The 20103-nt window shown below is 33.6% G+C and overlaps 1 protein-coding gene across 3 annotated transcripts in view; it reads right to left on the bottom strand.

Moving 5' to 3' along the window:
• The window catches only part of si:dkey-247m21.3, a 101610-nt gene that overhangs the window by 52014 nt on the left and 29493 nt on the right, over positions 1-20103 (bottom strand). Inside the window, exons 4-6 of one of the 3 annotated variants that reach the window (XM_087301129.1) lie at positions 16198-16264; positions 16055-16112; positions 5390-5569 (exon numbers count right to left, since the gene is read on the bottom strand). The gene's annotated coding sequence lies outside the window, so the exon portion shown is untranslated. Of the gene's footprint in view, positions 1-5389; positions 5570-16054; positions 16113-16197; positions 16291-20103 lie in introns of those variants that run through there. The other 2 variants (XM_087301128.1, XM_087301127.1) reach the window with 2 other exon arrangements.

Genomic DNA, 20103 nt, shown 5'->3' with positions numbered 1-20103 from the left:
TAACTGATGGCGCTGTGGGAGTAAATAAACCCGAAATCTTTGGAAAAACTGGCCTAAATTGAAATCATATATCATAGTCTACTCTCAAACGCATCAAATATTGAAGGTAAGATATTGGAGATAGGAAAATTTCAGCACACAGCGCATGCACTTCATCACACTGTTAATGCCCACAGAGGCCAAATCGCACCCTGTGCCTGTGGGGCTTGAGCCATAACTCACGCAGAAGTGGAGAGAGCAAACACTGGAAGCGTGTGATGTATTTGCCCAGCTGGGAGGCTCAAGTGGGTTTTAGAGAGACAGCTCGGACGCTTTCTCACTGTTCTGGTGCTTTCCTTTGAGTTTCAAATGAGCCACATGATTATTATAGCCCTGAATCAAACACAATGAACAAAACTGGCTATTCTAAACCCACCAGACAGCTGATTTACACGTGATTCTTGTTTTTGAAGGAGAAGATCATGTAAAAGGCTCATTTGTGTCACTTGCGTGCATATGTGTAAAGAAAATAACATATTTGACAATTAAAATCTTAAGGGCTATATAAATACTGCAATTTACAGAAAGGGAGAAGATGATGATGGAAAAGAATGAAATAAGAAGAAAATTTATGCTTTTGTGTTCCCTTGAGAAACCGTGCACTAGCTTGGCGAATGTTTACAAAGTTTCTCAAGGGAAGGATTTGCAAGGCAATGCAACAGCATTGGAATTATGGGTGTGCAATTCATCTTCCATAATAATATGGTAATTGACATTTTAATGATGTACGCGCTGACATTATCCAGTATGTCACTCACTAAGAAAAAAACAAACAAAAAACAAACATAAAAACTGACTGTATGGAGAAGCCTAGTAGAATGTAGCTAGAACAACCCTATATTCAAGTTATGAAGGAAAAATGATCCCTGTAGGAGTTCTTATTTTTTACATGTATAAAATCTAATGGTTACAAATTTCCCATGAATCATTTTCCCATGACCACGATTGCTAATTTAATATTGATTTTATACACTTTTTTAAATGAACCATTTGTCAACAAAGCCAGAGCAGAACATTTCTGCATCTTAGAACAGCACTTTTGTGTTTCGGCCCTGGATAAATCTGTTTTCGAGCAAATCAGCTGATGATTAATTATTCTATTTATGCAGATAGTCTCTTGCATCAGTTCTAAATGAATCAGCTGATTTGAAAGAATAGCTTTAATAAATGATTTAATGAATCACTCATTAAGACAGACACTTGTCACAATCTGTTTGCCAGATTTAGTGCCAAATTAATTATCCAAGACACAAAAACACTCACATTATTGTTTATATAATATGCACACATTTGCACCTAGAGTCCATTATGTTCCCTTATGCCGAGTTCAGTTTGCATGATTTTTTGAAATAAGTTGTGTCATGGATGCTTTCACACTGCATGACTATCTGGGGAAGCGTTCCATTGGTGCTGTGTTTACACTGCAAGATGGATCGGCGACGGGTGGTTCACACTGCATGACTTTAAAATAAGAAAAATCATCCACAACTTTGTCAAAAGTATGTCTTACAACCAAAAAACGTGAGAAGTGACATGGAAACAACATGAGGTCACGTAGTATAACTTTTGTTATTTACTACATGATGAGACACAAGACTTTAGTAAGGTAGAAAATGTACTTATTTTGCTCACCTGGCTTTTCACCTGGCAATTTCTCCTCATCTTTTTTCTTTTTTGACCTAATTGTGGTTTTGCTCAGATGACACGTCAAACAGACACGGGTGCTCATGCCAAATTTACACTAGTTTTTCACAGCATTCTTGGGTCCAAATAAACTGAAAACAAGTGCTTTTAACTTCTCCCCAAACTTCCACTGGCCTGCAAATACCAATACTAGGGGATGCTGCTCTCTCATTGACTGTAGGTAATTGCCAATGTTACTTTCAATCAGAACACATTTCACATTGTATTATTCGCCGACAGGTCCAGATATTTAGCATGCTAAATATCTCACGAATGTCGGCGACTCACTGGCAATTCTCTCAGATCGCAACTTTAACAGTTTATACTGTGATTGTTACTCACATAAACAAGCACCGATTTGCCTGTGATTTCAGGCATTTGTCTGTGATTTCTCAAAACCTGTCGGCGAGTCAAAATCTGGGCTAAAATCATGCAGTCTAAACTCGGCATTACAGATACATATTAACTCCTTAACAATACAGAAGTATTCATTCATTAATTTTTTTTCGGTTTAGTCCCTTTATTAATCTGGGGTTGCCGCACCGGAAAGAACCGCCAACTTATCCAGCATATTTTTTATGCAGCGGATGCCCTTCCAGCCACAATCCATCTCTGTGAAACAATACAATAGTATACCTTTTAGAATTTCTAGGTACTAATAATAAGGCCCTTTTGATGTATCAATATGTGCACTGTAAAAATATCTGTTAATAAACAGTTTCCATACTTTGGGTTTTCTGTTTGTTTAAAACTGTGAATTGCATTATGGGACCTTGATCTTTGCTCTGTCGACTTTTGAGGTTGAAAATTGAACTATATAGTTTAACAAAGTGGCTTTTATTGACATTTTAGTACTTTCAAATAATGTATGAGAAATAATACATAGAGAAATAACTGAAAATGTACAAGCAGTTTAATACAAGGTCTTTGTACTGTAATATACAACACCAACCCATAAAATCAATCACTTTAAATTATCAAAAGTGACAATAAAAGTCACTTTTTCAAACTTTTTTCAAAAATAAAACTTGTTGGAAGAAAGATTAAGGTCCCATACTGCAATTCAAAGGCATAAATAAACAGGGGAAAAAATAAAAAAATAAAAACATGAATCACAAAATACGTAAAACTGCAAATTTCTGGACTTTTTAAAAAATTTTTTTAGCTTTTTTAGTGACCGCTTGTATACATTTTCTTTCTTAGAGTGATTAATACTTAAATAGTAATGCAATTATTCATTTCATATTCAATAATTAAAAATTTTTAACAAAATACTGAGATATCTTTTCCTCTTCTTAGGGGCTCCGGATAAATTCTTTGAAATTATTAAAAAAAAATCCACTTCCTTTAATTTTTTGATGACAACTTTGTTTAAAAACAATTATTGAATAAACATTTAGCATTTTATCTTCATGCTCGCTTAATTTTTCTCTTTCATTTTTCTCTTAATTTACTTTTAAAGTATACTAAAACTATTAATTGTAGCACTTGCACTTAGCAAAGTGCAAGTTTGTGTCAGAAGGGAATAAATGCTTAACATATATTATGTAAGCATGATAACTGACTATTAATAAATAAATAAATTAATTAATTCAAAAAAAAAAAAAAATATATATATATATATATATATATATATATATATATATATATATATATATATATATATATATATATATAAACATTTCTTTATTTCTTTTTTAAGCAGCAATTCCTCTTTTAAGATGCAACACTCTTTTTCACAACCTTGAGCAGACAGATTATTATTTTATTATTCCCCTAAATTCTTTGCAATTAACTGACACATAACTTATCAGACAGAATTTTTATAATCATAAGACATTAAAGCAGGAAAGCTACTGTTTCATCAAATGACCCAAAAAAGATGAGCTGAGGTATGAAAGCTGATGCCATGTGACACAACACTAACTTTCACTAATCTTGTCTCATAAGATCTAAGAACTCAGAACCCCCATCAGCTCAAGGGGCTTCAAACATGGTTAACTGTCTGAAGAATACAGATCTGACCTGATAAAGAACGTGGGACTTCTAGAATCCAGACCATCCTGTCTTATTTTTGTTTGTTTGTTGTTTTATTTATGAAAGCATTAAAGAAACGGTTTAGTGCACATATAACTGTACTTCATTAATCATAATACCACTGTAATAATGATATAATAATAATAATAATAATAATAATAATAATAATAGTAATAATAATAAAAACTGTTTTTTAAAGCAGTAACTATAATAATAAACCACACCCAAAATGATATTATGCAAATAGAATGCTTAAATTTTTGTAACAAATAATAATATAGAAATGCTGCTCTAAATAACATATTTCAAACATATTTCAAAGATTTTGGTTACAATAAGTGGCTACTGTCTTCAGAAAGATGCAGAAAGTTACTACTGTTTCCAAGTTACTCTTACTGTAAGCTACTTTCTTAATTGATCAAATTTTATTGTTTTCTCTTACACAAAGCAAAACAGGTTACCATGACATAACTGACATGATGAAAAGAATATGTGCTGCTGACAAACCATCCAGTAAGCAGTTTTGACACCATCCCACTCAACTTCTTTTTTTATTTCATGCCACCAGGAAAACTGAGTGGCATTTGCATTTAAAGGGATAAATCACAATCTGCGGTGACAGGAAAACATAAGCCATCATCCTCATAAACAAGCAACGACTGACATTTTCACACAGGCATAAAACCCATAAAAAATATAGCGGTCAGAAGCCCATCAAGCATGTCTGTATAATTAAACAACATTAATTTCCAAAATGGGATATGATCATCAAGAAATGCAGTAAACTATTGTATTTTTATGAACTACAGTATTACAGATAGTACACATTAATTGAAAATGAACAATACATGTGAATTACGTATTTTTTTAAATTGTTTTAATCTTGGAGTCCTTTATTAAAATAAAGTATAAAAATCACACCCTTGACGTTTATTGAATGGAATTTATTAACAAAATCATAATTATTTAAACTATAGAACTTTAAGGCTGATTGTTTGCTGATAAATACCTCCAAAATATTATTAATAAGCAAATAAACTGGTATGAGGAAAAATGTAAATTGCCAAACTTGGCATCTCACTGGTAATTCTACTTAATGCTATTTAAGAATAACATTTAAGAATAACAAACCAAAAATCTTATAAATCTTATAAAATAAATGAAAGCAACAGTTCGTTTCAATTATGAAACGTGTTTTGGGGTTTCTGTCTTGTTTGGAGTCCTTTTTTAAAATAAAGCATACAAATCACACCCTTTACATTTATTGTGTGGAATTTATGAACAAAAAATTATTATTATTTGAATGATAGAACTATGAGGGTGATTATTTTCAAATAAATACCTCCACAATATGATTGATAAACAAATAAACTGGTATGACTAAATAAAATAAATGTAAATCGACTAATTTGGCATCTCACTTTTAATTCTAGGCTACTTATTGTAATTTAGCAATAACAAACAGAAAATCTTATAAATCTTATAAAATACATAAAATCAATAACAACAATGAAAATAGCAATATTATTAAAATATTAAAATACATATCAGCTGTACTTTTAACCACCTGTTGCACATTTTGACACTTTATGGCAATTAAAGTACGAGGAAGCATTATAACTTTACTCACCCCGGGGCTCCGTGTTTCAGACGTCTTTGTGAATCCACACGTGTTTCTATGACCTGTCATATTCCATAACAATCTGTAGGAGACTGAAGTGCTCTTCTCTGCCCAGTGTCACAGTCCAACAGCTGCAGAAAGCAGCAGATCCTCTGTTGATGTAAAAGCATCGGCGTCCATCACGCGAGTCTGTAAAACACCAACGCAGAGAAACAGCGCCACCGAGAGTTTCACCTCTGTTCATTCAATATCAATTAAATGTAGTATTTCCTTTAAAGATGAACTATAGTATATAGACTGGAAAGCTCACTGTGCAGGTTTACATAAGCAATAATGAAGTTTAATGCAAGCTGTAAAGGTAGTGGGGTGATGAACGACTTGATTGCTTGCAACCTTTTCAGCTGTGACTGTATGTGTTTTGCTTGCTGTTGTAGCTCCATCTATACTTCAGAACACTGGGTCTTCACAAACAAAAACACATGAATGGATCTCCTGCATGAGAAGACTTTCTTTGATGACATAGGAGTATTTTTACAGAACTAGTTCGGAATGATGTAAATGACAGAGGTTAAACAGAGATGTGCTTCATGTATCTTATAGCATATGTTACTTATGCATAGTTTTTTTTTAAATAGCTTGTCCAGTGCTGTATTTGTATATGATTAGTTTATGTAGCACTGTTATCCTGCAAGACACAACATGTATGTCCACACGCTGCAGAATGACAATAAAGCTCAACTTGACTTGTATTTTATGTAAAGTCAGATCCATTACAAATGTTTATTAAAAAGAGGGTGAAAAGAAATATGCACATTTCTATATATACAGTTGAAGTCAGAATTATTAGCCCCCCTTTGAATTTTTTTTTCTTTTAAAAATATTTTCCAAATGTTTATGTTTAACAGAGCAAGGACATTTTCACAGTATGATAATGTTTTTTCTTCTGGAGAAAGTCTTTTTTTATTACGGCTAGAGTAAAAGCAGTTTTTTAAATTTTTAAAAAGCATTTTAGGAACAAAATTATTAGCTCCTTTAAGCTATATATTTTTTTGATAGTCTACGGAAAAACCATTGTTATACAATAACTTGCCTAATTACCCTAAACTGCCAAGTTAACCCAATTAAGCCTTTAAATGTCACTTTAAGCTGTATTGAAGTGTCTTGAAAAATATCTAGACTATTCTGACTTATGACTGTATATTTAAGTTATTAACAAACTTAAAATGAATTGAGCTGGATTGGTATTGAAGGTTGCTTAGCTGAATTTTAATGGCTTTAGACAAGTAATCACTGTTTTTATTTAGTTCTTTTGCAATTAAATGAGTTTTGTCAATTTTTTATGTTTTGCACCTTGCAACTTTTGGCTCAAGTGCAAGAACTCATTTTGGAGACTTGGTTAGCATGGGTTTTTATTTTGAGGGCAAAGTTGGCACAGTTTCCCCTAAAACGATAGCAGCTTTTTTGCAGATGCCATGCCAGATACTTAAGATTGATGACCCTTCCTTTTTATTGGGACCCAACATGCACAGGTGGGGTCACAGACTCAGGCCTGTAGCAGACACAATGTGCTCAATGTTGACTATTTTTATTCTCTCTGCACTGGCTTGTATTGAGTTTGAGATTGTGTTGAGTTCTGGTTTGTATATTGAGTTCCCCCTCTCCATCATCCACAAGCATTTCTTGCCAGGAGCTGTAGCAGCAGGAGCCTTAAAGGGATAGATCACCAAAAAAAGAAATTTCTGCCATCATTGACTCACCTTTGACTTGTTCCAAACCCTTTGGGATTTGTTTTAACACAAAACAATATATTTTAAAGAATGTTGAAAACCTGTAACCATTGACTTCCAAGTATTTTGTTTTTCCTATGGAATCCGTGGCTACAGGTTTCCAACATTCTTCAAAATATCTCCTTTATTCACATTGAACAAAACAACACAAACTGGTTTGGAACAAGTAAAGTTATTTTTATTTGCTAAACTATCACTTTAATTGTCCAATAATTGTATACATATGTGCTTATAAACTGTTAGTTTTGTATAAACGTATGGTTAGTAAATAATATACTGTATACTGCTTGCGTATTTACGAAGAATAACAAACATGAATGCGATTTCACAATTAGGAATTGAGAAAAATGTTTGTATTGAGTTTTACTTTTACTGCACCACAAATATAAGCTAAAAGCTTTCCTTTTAGTAGTGTGGTTTACTGCTAATATTTCATAGCTTAAGGTATTTTATCTTATAAACATAGTCTTATCACAATCATAAACTACGGGTCGTAGCACAAATAGTTTTTGCCGTTTACTTCACTTTTATTTTTCTAGAGTGGCCTGTGAATAGTATTGAAAGTCGACAACAGCTTACTTCCGTGATAGATTGTGTTAAAATGTCAACAAAAGAACGGAATGTCAACGGAAAGTTAAAGTAACCTACTGATTAAAACCAGAATAAGAATAACTGTCTGCTACTGTACAGAGACCTCGAAGTTTGAGTTCTCTTTCTACCACAAGATGGCGCCAGAGCATCATTACCGAATAGCAAGAAAGCAACCATTTTCATTAGATGTTGACTAGCTTGATAAAATCATTATTTATTCTATGAACGATATACTTTATAGCTTATATTACATCAGCTCACGTGATCTTATGTTTTGCCAAAAAAAAAAAAAAAAAAAGAAAAAAGCTTGTAATGAATATAAAACAGGACAAGGTTTTCAGATGTGGCAATGTGGTGATGTGTGAAATGTTCCAAATGTTTTTTATCCATTGTTAAATTCTCAATAGAAATATTAAATTACAAAAATGCATATAGGCCTAGCATATAAAATCCAATACAAAAACAACAGTAAACAAAGACTGACCTTAATTTACATTTATGCTGGTCAAAGAGTGTAGAGTTGTAATTTGCTGAATGAAATACACCTAAAATGTTTCATCAAATGTGGTTAGATGATTATTAACTGTTTGTTGATATTTCTGACTGTCTGTTTTCCATAAGAGGAAGGCCATTTCTTTTATCATAATTCAGCTTAATAACAAGTGACAGAAGAGAGTGAAGCTGCACAATGCAACTTAATCTATTTCAATACAGGGATAGAAGACAAGGCTTTCGAGCATTTCTGTTTATTATGACTGACATGTGAAAGCAATGAATGGCTGATGAATATTAATAAGCACTGCTGCTGAATGAGTTGTAAAGTGAGTGCACAGCAGAAGCTGAGAGGAACTGTGGTTTGCTGCTCTAGACACAACTGTATGCAGACAGTAGTGAAATTTTAGACAGCCTCTGTCTTTCTGATGATTTTGCACTTTTTGGTATTTCAACCCTGAAGACAGAAAATGCACGTTTATGCTCTGTGAACATCAGAAGGACAAAAACATTGGAACATATTGTCAAATATAAATAATTCTATAACAACAACAACAACAACAACAACAACAACAATAATAATAATAATAATAATGTTCTGATTATTTAAAAAACAGTATTAGCAATTTAGAACTATTACATGTGGTTATTGTAAACAGAATAAAAATGTATTCAAATATTTTATAAATATAATGTTATTGCTGGAAAATAAAATAAAAGATAACATAATATTACTGGAAGTAAAATAAAATAGAAATAAACATACCTCACAGATGTAACTGATATTTTTAGAAAATACATAAAAATATTATACAAATAGGAAAAATGCAATAATGATGAAATGAAATAATAATAAAAAATAATTAAATAATAAAACTATTCACAGTCATTGACAGTCAAATCCCGCTCTGTCCTCTTTAAATATTAGTCTTGCAAAAAAAAATAATAATAATAAATTATGTTGGTGAGCTTGTCAGATGCAGGATGAAGTTTTTCTTAAATGGTTTACAGTTGTTGTTTTTTTCCTTGGGTCATATTCCTCACATACTCACTGACTGTAAACAATGATTTGCATGACTCTCATCCAGTCGGTAGTTGATTTACACTAAATCAGTTGTTATTAAACAGAAACACTGAGATGTTTCCAACACAAACATATGGAAAGTGATGACTGACAGAATGAATACACTCCTACACAATAGCTTTCTTTACCTTATTCCAACATTTTTAAAACTCTGTTGCACAGCGAACCAGCACATAGACTAATATAAAAGAAAAGTGTTAAATATTCACAATTTGTCCCTAAACTGAATAATGCACAGGTAAAAACTTTAAATAGCGCATAGAATAATTAGAAATCAAAGTATTATGTGTAGTCAGTTGAAGTTAAATGACCTAAGACATAAATTATGCCATAAATCAAAATCCCCGGCTAAAGCAAAACACCCATCGCCTGCAGTTTACAGCCAATTTTAGGTGCTTTATAATTCCCTAGCTATTTGGAAATGAGTGAATAATCAGGGCAAACAGTGCTGCATGTGTGCCTAAGCATTTCCAGCATCCTGTGTCCACACTGCCAGGGTGGATTATTAACCTGGTTAAGGTTAAAAGTCAAGCCCTTCTCTGAAAAGAAGCAGAGAATGTTTCCACTGAAGCTGTGGTGGATTTTCACCACTGGCACGAGAGTTAATATGCAAACTGCAAAGCAGATTTAATATGATTTGTTTTTGTTTGAGACAATATGAGAAATATAATAATGTAGAACAGTTAAGTTAGAACAAAAATATTATGAACATTAATTAAAGAGAATTGTTTAGAGTCAGTAAGAAACAACTTTTTAATATACATTTTTATATTTATTTAGAAAAAAATGTTGTAACAAAAAAATACAACTTTTAGATATTTAGTTTGGTCAATTATAATACGGAAAATAAAATTAACGTAACAAAATAACAAGCTATTATTAAGCTAAATAAAAGTGTGAATTTTCTGAATAAAATAAGTTATTCTCATATTTTTTGGAAACTAGTTCTGTCACCTCACAGCAAAAAGGTCCTGGTCCTTCAGGTTGGGGGTTGGGGGTTGAGCGTTGGGCTAACGACCCACCTCCTAAAAATAAGATGTTACGAAACACTAACATGGTGCGGCTAAATATCAACTTCGATAGAAACAGCCCTGGGAGTAAGTTTAAAAAAACTTTTCAACTATACAATTTTAACGGTACATTATATAATTTTCTCTGCTATAAGGCACATATTAACAAATGAAAGGCATATTAACAAATAAAGTTGTATTTTGATGATGTCATGACTGAGTATGGAATCATGGGACTTTTGTTTTCATTATATTTAATCCCATGCAGATGCCCTTCCAGCCGCAACCCATCTCTGGGAAACATCCACACCTACATTAACACACACACACACACACTACAGGCAATTTAGCCTACCCAATTTACCTGTACCGCATGTCTTTGGACTGTGGGTGAAACCGGAGCACCCGGAGTAAACCCACACAAATGAGGGAGAACATGCAAACTCCACACAGAAACGCCAACTGAGCCGAGGCTCGAACCAGCGACCCAGCAACCTTCATGCTGTGAGGCGACAGCACTACCTACTGCGCCACTGCTTTGCCCGGATGTAAACCAAATACATTTTAGGTGCTGTTATAATGCAGCTGTGCAGTCTAATACAACACACAACATTATAAAGTGTCTTTGCAGTTTCCATGTTTTCTACAATTGAGGTTGTATGATGTTAGCTTGGTGACATAGGACGTACTCCAGAGGTGCGTCCCAAATTGCATACTTATGCACTATTCTATGCCATTTTGTAATATAAATAGTGTAAGTAGTGTGTTTACACTGAAAACTGTCAAAAATAGTACATGCACTATAAATTCCCGGATGATGCGCTCATTCAGCTGGTAAAATAAAGTGTGTATTGATGGACACTTCACTCACTCAACGACCGCACTTTTGCTGTTTGGATGGTGAAATCAAAATTCTGCTATGAGAGTGATTATAGCGCTTCCTGATGATGAATGCGGTTTAACTCGTAGCAGGTTTTATTTGATAGTTTGGTTATTAATTTCACTGATTTGGCAACCGTCAAACGTCATCAGGGAAACGGTTTTAAATTCTGCTTAGTAAAAAAAACATTAGTGCTCCATTTGGGACGACACTACATACATATAATATGCTGTTGACTGTGTAAGTGCATAACTACATAGTTTATGAGTGCATAGTGTAAAGTTTGCCAGTTGAGATGCAGCTCAGGTCACTAGATAAAATTTCTTTGGACTAAGAAATCAGGATAATATATAACACCATTCTAGTGATTTTTTGATATTTTGCTTTTAATACCTTTACCCAGCAATGACAAAATAACTTAGTGATAAAGTAATTTAAGCCTCAATGTTTTTTTTTTTTTTAGTTGAACTAAACTTTAACTTGATAGACATTTTAAGATAAACAAAAATTAAGGGCTCTATTTTAACAAACTAGGTGCAAAGTCTAAGGGCCCTGTTATACACTCGGCGCAATAAGGTGAAGGCTTGTTTCAGACCAACGCAACCCTAATTTTCATGTTTTGTGCCATGTTGTTTAAAAACTAAATCCATTTGCCTTACTCTGTGGATTCATGGATGTTCCCATCTTTAAAGGAGGTGTGTTAGGTGCATTGTTGATGCGTTGCTATTTTGATGAACTGAAATAGACCATGCCATCGACCAAGTAAAAGCTGGTGTAAAGTCCAGCGCAGATTGTGTTAGTTATGCACCTATGCAGGTATAAATATTTACAAATGGGGTAATACACAGAAGATGTACAGCAACATACTTTACATTTGAAAAAAATAAAGGATTAAAATGTTAGATTAGCAATGACAAATTATTATTTACTACATAGAAATAAAAACACTACCTCCATGCCTTCATTATGTATGGAAGGCTTTTTAAAAATAAAGTTATTATTATTATTAGCAGTATTATTTATTATATGCATATTTATATTTGCTATAAAAAAACTGTCTGGTTTTAAGAAAGCACATGCAATTACAAAAAAAAAAACAGCAAGTAAAGTAATGATCTTCATCAATTTGACAGCAAATTGGTCACAACACATATAATTGAAGAAACACGCAGAAAATTGGTCACAACACAAACAGCTGAAGAAACGCACAGCAAATTGGTCACAACTCTTGCAAATATCCACGTACTGTAACACAACGAAAAAGTTTCTAGGGAACTCAAAAACATGACGGAGCCTGCTGAGATATGGATGTGGTATTATGCCGTGACTGTTGCTCAGTGAAGTGATTGGTGGTCTTTGAAAGGTGAGTTGTTTTTTGTTTATTTTAATATCTTGATTACGCGACATAATAACACATCCATATCTCAGCAGTTTCTTCACTTGTTTGTGTTGTGACTAATTTGCAACACTTCTGCTGTCAAATTGATGAAAATTGTTTCTTTATTTGCTGGTGTTTTTTTTTGTAACTGCATGTGCTTTCTTAAATTGCAGTGCATTAAGCTTTCTCGACCACTGTACATGCATCACGTACATGCATCACTTATGCATCATAAGAATCGGACGTGTGTTTGGATATAACAGTTTTGTGACCACACTTCATTATTATTGTTCATATATTCAATTGCTGGAAATTAGAACTGAATTTAGAAATAGTTTCGAAACAAATTTTATATAAACAGTTATAAATATGTACGATAATGGATGTCTTCAGGGGAGAGCGTACAACACCGTTTCCTCATCCACAAAATGAGTGAAGTAAAGACTGAAGTAAAGAGAAAGTAAAGAGGCTGAATGGAGGACGCTCGTTCTTTATCCTCACACAAATTGTTTGCTTAAATGTTTTTTCGCTAGTGAAGCATTCAGTTTTTCCACTTGCAAAGTTCACCATGTAAATAGCGAATGTGCCATGGTGAGATGCAACTGACTCTTAAAGGGAATGAGAGATGAGACTCTGATTGGTTTAATGTACGTTATGCTCAAAACACACCCATAACTCATTAAGAGAATAGGCACAGCCCTGTTAGACCATGTGCCAGGGCGCAGAGTGTATTTTTCTATCCTTAAAATAGCAAAAGTGGATTCAGTCACCCCATAAATGCTTTTGTGCTTTAGACTTTGCACCTAGATCGTAATAATAGAGACCTAGATCAGCTTTTACTTGGTTCCAGGGGCGATTTTAGGATTATTATTTTAGGGGGGCTCAGCTCCTTATATATAAAGCCTAATATTACATTTATAAGTAGTAATTTAATAGTAATACACCTAAAAATGTTTGTTTAATATGGGTTGTATACAAGTATCTCACTGTATTACATAGACAGGCATGGCTATTTGAGTTCTGATTAAGCCAAATAGGCTCAACCCACCTGTTTACTAAAAACCACTTTCTATATTCAAGTGTATTTTTTGTTTCCATGTATTAAATAAATAAACTGCCACTTTTCTAATTAAATGACATATATATATATATATATATATATATATATATATATATATATATATATATATATATATATATATATAATTTTTTTTTTTTATAATAAAATTTTGTATTTTTTTAACTTACAGGCTAAGTCCCATATTTCACAATCTAAATGATAATAATAAACGAGTATTTTTTAATATTAGACAACACTTGATGTTTCTACAGTGTCAGTGAGTCAGTGAAAAAACAATTTCTGACGCCATTTTCACATCAAATTTAAAGGGGACTGGGGTGATAGTTTAGTGTACAGTTTATGAGCTAATTGCAAAAGGGGGTCTGAGTAGAAATATAGGGTTCAGCCCCTCTAAAATAGGCCTATCAACACTTTTGCTTGGTTCATTAAAAAATTCAAACTCATTCGAACAGACTTTGTGTTCCACTCAAGAAAGAAAGTCTTTGCTATATGATTCAGAACAGGGCGAATGTCTGAACACCCAGACATTCTTTTGATTATTTATATTTGTCAGATTGTTAGGCTGTAAGCCGAGCCTGTCTCATATGCTATCCTAATAGAGTTATACATAAAACATCAACACCTGCTCCGTTCTCAGCAAGGATTGAGCTGTTTCCTTCTACTTGAATACAACTTGCTCTCTATATATTCAAACAGAGGCCGCAGTTCAATCCCATCATCAAGTCATTAGTATTCACACCTGTGAGTTTGAGATAAAGCACGTGAAAGCACAGCATGGAAGTGCTTATTGGCTTACAGGTGGCAGGCAGAATTTTATTTGTATTTTTACAGTTTGCTCTGCGGGTGACAAGACGTCTACTGTCGGTAAACAGGATGCAGAAGCCATTTAATGACACATTAGTGGCACCCAGACAGGGTTAATGCTCTGACAAACACTGAGTCGAGTGTGTAATTGTCCCGCTGGTGCTTGCGTTTAGAGGTAATGGCACTGTTTTACCATTACGGTGGTTTATGCTGAAGCCTGAAACTGTTCGAAGTGTTGTGCAATTAATTATTAATGCTAATTAAAGTTCATTAATAATTCTTTTAGCATTAATGGTCATGGGTGTTTTACAAACTGGCAGCACTACAGTAATGAAACTTCATGTGCGATCTAGACAATTCATTATGCTGACTGGATTTAACGACCTAATAATTGCATAGCTGTCCTTGTTAAAAGGAATTACAAATGTTTTTACAATGCACGAAAATGCCTGTGGCCTCTATGTGCGGCCTTGTTTTTCTGTTGAAAGAGAATATTAAGACCTACATTTATATCACAAAAATAATCCAAAAACTTTTATGATTTTGCAAGTATAAAGCGCTCTTCAGCTTTACAACAAGTAGTTAAAGCATCCTGCAAAATGAGAAGAGTTATTTAGACAACAGATGCAAATGATTTACTGAAAGCTCAAAAAATTGTTGTTTCACAAATCAGGCATTTGTCAAGTAGTAGTTCATTAGTTGTTTAAGGATAGTTCACTCGTTCAGAAAAATAGAATAATAATATTTACTCCTTACATTTACATAGTGCTTTTCTGGACACTCAAAGCACTTCACTCATTTTAAGGGGAATCTTCTCATCCACTACCATTGTGCATCCACCTGGATGACGCGATGGCAGCCATATTTCACCAGACCGCACACCACACATTGTGTGGTGATTGGTAGAGAGGAGAAAGAGTGATGAAGCCAATTATAATGATATGGTTGGTTGACTGGGATAGTTAGGAGGCCATGATGGACGGAGGCCAGCGGGCGAATTTGGCCAGGGTGCAAAAATATGGCAATTCTTTCTCCTTTCTCATTTGCTTATTTGTTTCAAACCAGTTTAAGTTTGTTTTAGTTTGTTATATTTTTCATACAATGAAAGTCAGTGGTTACAGTTTTCTAACATTCTTCATAATGTCTACATTTCTTAACAAAAATAGTTAGGGTTCGTCGGATTTTAACAATAACTAAATAAAACTCTTTTTATTGGGTTCCTTAAGGAACCATGTTTTGAAAGTGCCATATACAGAAGGCCCTTAAAATATTTTTATATTATCATAAACAGCACTATTAATATCAATAGTAACAGTATTTATTTGATCAATATTAGAATTATTTTCTCACAGCAGATGATATCACAACATCTAAAAAATTAGTCCCATTTGTTTAGTAACAAACAACTATGTTTATGGACGTCAAAAGTACAGCAAAAATGAACGGTATTCAATACAATTAATGTGTGTTAAAAATTTTACTCATGGGGTATCTTTTATACTTTTTGTAACTTATGCATAAATCCAAGTAATAATTAGAAAAATCAAAAAACATCTCTGTTACTCACCCAGTGAAGAAGACATAATCCTCCACTGAACAGAGACAGTCACACATGTTCGGTTAAACTAAAAACAAAAAGAAAATGAAACAAGATCAGTAGAAATAGGTTACATTAAAATGTATAAAAGATTTAAGAAAGAATGAATTGACCTGTTGAGAGAGTCCTGACAGTCTTTGCAGTTGATGGTAGAGCTCCAGAAACCAGTAGCTGCAGGTGCTTTGGCAGTTACAAATTTGAAAAACAAAAGAGCGGGAAATCAGGAAGCATACAGTATCTCATCTAAAGAAGCATTTTAGCATAGCAAGCATTCTTCAGCACAATATTTTTCTAAATAAAACTGTGTGTAAAGAACGTTTAAAGAACCGAGCAATTCCATACAAATGTCAACCTTGTCATAAAAAATAAAAAAAAATCACTAAAATAGCGGAAACAAGATTTTTTGTGTGGGTAGGCTTGTATTTTACAGTACTGTTAAAATACTCAAAAATGTCTCTGTCAATGTTTTCAAACAATTGTATTTGATTTTAAGTCAATTTCACATCTGTCATATCCATAACTAAGAGATGTCACATCCATTATGAAGCTTTTTCCTCATAAATGCAAAAATGTCAACTGAAAACAAAAATCAATCATTTTTGTTCTATAGTGGGCCAACTCTATTTTTGATTAGCATTATTTTTGAGAGGGATTGTGCGGTTTAAATCACAGAATTCCAACATGTCGTATACTGAAAACTCTCATGCTTTTTTTGCATCCATGATGCATTTTTATTTTCCTAATTAAAATACTAAATGTTTACAGATCAATGTTTTTTCTGATCACTTACCTCTGTGATTAGTAGTTTTGGAAACAATAAACAGATGTTTCAATATAATGTTTACGTATACTTTCACTGAGAATTTAAGTTTTAAGTTTTTATGGCAAATATTACATCCATAGGCGACGCAGTGGCGCGGTAGGTAGTGCTGTCACCTCACAAGGTCACTGGTTCGAGCCTTGGCTGGGTCAGTTGGTGTTTCTGTGTGGAGTTTGCATGTTCTCCCTGCGTTCCCGTGGGTTTCCTCCGGGTGCTCCGGATTCCCCCCACAGTCCAAAGACAAAAAGTTTAGCGTAAGCTAAAATTGTCCGTAGTGTATGTGTGTGAATGAGAGTGTATGAGTGTTTCCCAGTGATGGGTTGCAGCTGGAAGGGCATCCGCTGCGTAAAACATAATATGCTGGATAAGTTTACCCCAAACTACCAACATCCCTTTAATCTGTTCCTTATTTCTGTTCTAAATTTCATAGTCAACAAACTGCAATGAGTTATTCAGTAATACAGTAATATAATAAAAAAATAAAACAGGATACAATTGGAAAAAACTATTTAGCATATGCTAAAACCTAATTTTAGGTGAGAGATTCAATTAAATAATTTTGGAGAGCATGGAGCCCCATATGAAGGTCAGGAGCTCTATGCAACTTGCTTACTTTGCGTATAGTTAGGTTAAAATCAGTATGAAACATATGTCCTTCCTAAACTATTGTGACATCTTTCTGAGCAAAACAAACTAGGAAAATGAAGGCCGGGACTTGACTTTGTTCATCTGTTAATGATTAGATCACTGATTTGTAGTTTGTTAATGGTGGATCTCAGGTGATTGACAGATTGTTCTGACCTTGTGGCAGTAAACAAATCATCAGAGGAGAGATGACAATGCAAAAGTAGGGGAAAGTATATACATATTTATCTAGAAGTAGTATTATTAAACCTCTAAAGTATATATATATTTATATTATTTTACTTAAATAAATGCATAATAATTTTAGTAAGTTTAGATAAACGGACAATTTTAATTGATGTCTTCATAGTCAATCCAGGCTCATTGGAAATATACTTCATTCTACAATATTTGTGAAGTACTATAAGCAAACAAACAAAAAAATGCATATCTAAAATTTATGTTTGACTGCAGTTTCTAGATAAAATTACCACTAGGGAGGAGTATGATATGAACAAATTGTGTTCCCTTTCACACTAATGATATTTACCGGAACATATTATCACTGATTTAATGATTATTTAATGAAATAATCTCACTATTTAATGAAATAAAATAATGAACAACAAATAAATATCGGAACAACGTAAATGTGTCTATGTTTTGTAATCAAATAGGTCTAAACCTATCTATCATACATATCGAAATCTTTTCTGCTGTGGTCAGTTTACTCAGTAGCTCACTTTGTATAGTGTTGAAATTGTAATGCAGAGGACTCGGCTTTGGTTCAGGTGAAATGCGGTTCCACTATAGATAAAAGCAATGTAAAATTAAGGTAAAACTGAGGCTGTAGTGCACTTTTCTCTTGTGTTGGGTTTTAAAAACACTATTGGTTGGGTTTAAAGAAGTGTTTAGATCAGTGGTTCGCTATAGCTGATCTTTAAGACAAGTTACACTTTCTTGTGAACATGTAAAAGTAGGACATGCATCTGAAACGAACAACAAAACTTACCCCAAGTAATGTATTTCAGTTTTTTTTAAAATAGACAGCGCCCTCTAGAGGATCTGTCATTTGAAACATGACACGTAACACACTCGAAGGAATGTATTTTATGTTTTGGTAATATGTTCGTAAAAGATTTCATTTTAGAGTTCAACATATTTTTTTGCTTTTTATTCGCTATCTTATATGTATAAAAATTATTTTAAAAATAATTCCGCTGGATTATGAATTAATTTATCACTAAAACACACTCTTTTCAAACACAGTGCTTCCTGAAGCAGAAATAACTTGCTTTCAAAGTTCCGTTTCCAACCCAGATGTTTTCCTCCCACACCTCCAGTCACCTCACGCTGTGCAGTCATGCACACTTATTTCCTATCAGTTATTTTTCCTGCCCTACTTGACCCCACAGACCTCTCACTCTACAACCAGTCTGCGACCGCACTACATTTTAAAACACACCTCATATACAACACAAAACCTTTCACCTGCCCTCTTCTCAGCAATACAGAGCCAAAGATCACGATTTATCTCTCAATTCACTCTGCTTTTTGCAACTTAAGAATTGATGGCTTAAAGCTCCAATGACATGAAAAGAAATATTTAGCATTTACAAGTCAGATGAACAGGGGAGGGTGATGATGGGTACTTGTGCTCACTATTTAAGTGCCTCCAGTGTGTCATGTAATTCAGTGGAGATCACACAGGATAATTATAGAGTAAGTCTCAAGACAGTGTTACGTACCACAAGGTTCCATTCAGTTCTGTTCATGTGGGAAGTTCATTATGCATGCCTGCTTACCCATTGTTTTATTCATAGTTTTCCAGTAAGTGTAAAGGATGACATAGTTCTGAAATTACTAAATGGCCAATTTTTCTGTCATTCTAGGTGACAGCTTTGTAAATTACAGAGACGCGTAACGGAAGTGCTAAAATGGTTTCTAACAGGTTACAAGTTTCCTAACAGGTTTTCCAACAGTCTAAAAGTTTGTTCGGATTATAACAACTTAAGGCACATTTTGTCATTAATTCAGACACATTTGTTGTGTGTGCTATATCTTCAGTTGTCAAAATTTCAGAAGAAGTTGCTGGTTCTGTTTTGGATTCTAAATAACCGAAAGTATTGGACATATAACATGATTGCTGAAACATTGTGTTTAAATAATGTGTCTCAGGTCAGTCTTTTAGTCTGTGTTTGGGAAACCTGTATGGGAACAGGTAATGGTTTACAATGTTACCATTTAATTATTTCTCGAATTGGTGAGGGGGGTTAGAAAAACCATCTGAAATGGTTCACAATTTAGAATGAATCACACATGAAAATGTTTGCAATGTTTGGAATCGCTACAACAATAACACAATAACAAGAACAAAAAGAATAATGCATGAAATAGTATAATAATATTGTTTAATCAAAACTATAAGTAATAATTTCAACCCAGGCTCATTCTGAAAACGTAGCCCTAAATACACGTCTGAGAACATCAAATACGTCTCAGGAGTTGCGATTTTTTTTGCAGTTTTTGTTTTTACTTATCCACCAGAGGCTGCTGTGTATGCCTTTTGAGATCT

Source organism: Danio rerio, chromosome 21 (assembly GCF_052040795.2).
Source record: "Danio rerio strain M-AB ecotype USA chromosome 21, GRCz13ab, whole genome shotgun sequence".
NCBI lineage: Eukaryota > Metazoa > Chordata > Actinopteri > Cypriniformes > Danionidae > Danio > Danio rerio.
Note: the sequence above shows the minus strand (reverse complement) of the source record. Positions and strands in the feature narration are given on the sequence as shown.